The sequence below is a fragment of the Piliocolobus tephrosceles genome, chromosome 15, assembly GCF_002776525.5.
Source record: "Piliocolobus tephrosceles isolate RC106 chromosome 15, ASM277652v3, whole genome shotgun sequence".
NCBI lineage: Eukaryota > Metazoa > Chordata > Mammalia > Primates > Cercopithecidae > Piliocolobus > Piliocolobus tephrosceles.
In genome coordinates this window covers 35,513,018-35,516,356 of record NC_045448.1, presented here as the reverse complement: position 1 = coordinate 35,516,356, position 3,339 = coordinate 35,513,018, and positions in this window count along the sequence as shown.

Sequence of the window (3,339 nt, the reverse complement as noted above, 5' to 3'; positions counted from 1 at the left end):
GGGAGAGATTGGATGCATGAGTGGAACATCTATTTCTGGATCACGGCATACTCATCTGCCTTTGCTAATACAGAAATATACACTTCAAGCAGTTTCAACACAAATTTTTTGCTTGATGAACGTGATTTTGTTCTAGTAACGTAACATAGTCACAGTCAACCACATAATTTATCAATTAACTGATAGGAATACAGGTTGTCAATTATTTTCTACAATAAAACTTTATTGAAAATATTTCTATCTGTCCCAGAGCATGAGACCAAGTCATCCCTATGTATACATGTCTTCAAAGATGTATGCTAAAGATTTGGAAACTGTGTTTGCTCTAATCAGTGAACAAGTCAATGTGTACTTTGTAAGTTACAGAAAAGAAAAAGCTAACATAACCAAGAAAAAATATTCTACATATAGTTTCTGTGTTTATTTGTTTGTTTTCATGACCCATAAATTATATCTGAAAATGTAATTCACATTTGTGAAATGTATAAGATTACCTGATTTGTTGCAACCTTCTTCTGAAATGCTCCCAGACATTTTTTTAATCCTCTGTTCTAGATTCCCAGAACTCTCTTTTTATTTAATCACAGGATATTTTACTATAAGGATAGATAAGTAAGTGTATCAACATTTCAACCAGGAAAAAAATAGGCACAAAACCAGAAATACAAACCCTATAATTCCCTAAAAACATCCCTTTGACCCCTACCCATTTCACCGTTCTTTGACCACTTCTGGGGAAAGTATGTAGTTCTCAGCTTTGCAAATTCCCATTCTTGCTTTCATCGGTTATATGTAAATGAATTTATTGGCAATTGGCAAACATACACAATGTAATACCATGTTTATTTACTGTTGAAGGGATTAGAAGAAAATTGGAGAAGGCAGCTTCTATTTAAGGAACAGGAGAAGGAATATTAGTATAAGTGGTAAAATTAAGCCACATTAACTGATATATTTCATAGGATCCTTTGGTAACTCCAAAGAGTACTTTTGTTTCCTGATTTTGTGGAAATAATTTGTTAGTAACTTTTGGGTTGATCTCAACCTCCTTTCCTTATGCACAACCTCCATACTGTATGACATCTCAAAGGATAATGAACTGGGAACATGCAAACAATGTGCATTCATGTTGTTTGTAATCTAGAGCATACACCGTTTTTATTTTCTCAAGGAATCTCCACTATGGTCACACTCAGAAAAGTCATTACCTCTCAAAGACAAAAGTCTTCTTCCTTTGGTCAAACCCCATGATAATATCAAGAGAATATTATAATGTTCTCTTTGCTTTTAGTGTACATAATTATGAAAGACAAAGGGGAGGGCCCCAAATTAGAAATTGCCTCTGGGGCTAAGTATATTAGCCTATAATGAACACCACCTCATTAAAAGAGAAAAGGCAATTACAGTGAAGAGATTGGAGCCTATCTTGACCTCTCCCTAACTGTACTCAATGCCATACCACAGTGATATTTGAAAGACTTGTAAAGCTTTGCCTTCAAGAGCAGAGATAACCCAGCCATACCAGGGAATGTCTTGGGTGCTTTTTGAAGATTTTCATATTTACATTCTACATTAATATGTGAATCCAGTTAATAATAAGCTGATCATTAGCTAGGTTTATAAAGAGCTACTGCACAGTACTCTTGAGGATTTGGCTTGACTTACAATTTATTATTGTCACAATTCTTCTGTCATTGACTGCTTTACCATCCTGAACTATATTTTAAATTCTTTCGATTTTGAACTTACGGTCTAGGGGCTAAACCTAATGAATTCTTGCAGCAAACACAATTTCCAATTACTGTTTGGAATGCACTTTGAATCATTCAGGGATTTTACCTTCTAAACAAAAGGGAAAATAGAGATTGTAAATAGGAAAATGGAAAAGAAAACTGTTGAGAGCTGTGAAGATAACTAACTATGATACTAAGAAATAGCCTGCCTGAAACATAATGGGAATGAGTGGATAATCTCAAGTGTTAATAAATGCCTTATCTGTGCTTTTATTAAGAAAGGATTTTGAAAAACTCTTAACTGAGTTAAAAGGCCACATTTGAAAAAGTGGATGAAAAACTCTACTGGCTTTAAATATGTGAGATATTCTCTTGTGTGAGTAATTGACTAGTCTAATTAAAATGGAAAAGGCTTACAGAGAGAATCAAGCAGAGAGGAAATGGGAAGGAAGTTCAACACAAAATAGAGGCCTATTAATCTTCTCTGAAAGGAAAATGGAACCTCTGCTTGTCCAACAGCAAAATTTCATGTCAGCAAGGAACAGACAGGTTGTGCAGAATGGAGTTGGAACCTTGCTGTAAGGGCAAGATATTTCAGAAACATGTTTGCTCTGACCTGGCTTGAACATTTATAGGAAAACAAAGGAAAAAAAGTTACTGTTTGACCCATTCTCCTAGAAAAAAAAATATTAACCATTTCTAAAGTCCAAAATTCTACAGGGAGTTCATATGCATAGAATATCAAAGACATAAACCATTAGGAGGTAGAAAGATCTATTTCATCACAAAAATTTTTTATTTGTTTAGTTTTAAATCACTTTTTGATGTGTGATTGACATATAAATAACTGTACGTATTTATTGTATGAGTAGATGAGTTTGGAAATCAGTATACACCCATGAAACTATCACCACAATCTATGCCATAAATATATCCGTCACTTCTGAAAGTTTTTCTCTCACCCTCCTTATTTACAATTATTTTTGTGGTAAGAAAACGTATAGGATCTAACCTCACAGCAAATATTTAAGTATAAAACACAACATTGCTAACAATAGGCACAATTCTTTTCAGCAGATCTCTAGGACTTATTCACCTTGTATAATGGAAACTTTGTACCCTTTCACTATTACTTATCCATTTGCCCCTCTCTCCAGAGGAATGGCAAGCACCATTTTACTCTGTTTTTTGTTAGCTTGACAATTTTAGATTCCTCATAGAGATGAAATTATGTAGTATTTTTCCTTCAGTGTCTGGCTTATTTTTCTTAGCTTAATGTCCTCCAGGTTTATCCATGTTGTTGTAAATAGCAAGATTTTCTCTTTTTTTTTAAGCTGAATAACGTTCATATTATGTGTATAACACATTTCCTTTATCCATTCATTTGTCAATGAACATTGAAGTTGCTTCCATATCTTGGCTCCTGTAAGTAACCCTGCAGAACATGAGATACAGATATCTCTTCATGATTCTGATTTTAATTCCTTTAGATAAATACCCAGAAATAAGGTTGCTGGATTTGGAACTTCCATATTATTTCACATGGTAGCTACAAAAATTTACATTTCTACAGAAGTGTAGAAGGATGTCCTTTTATCCACATCCT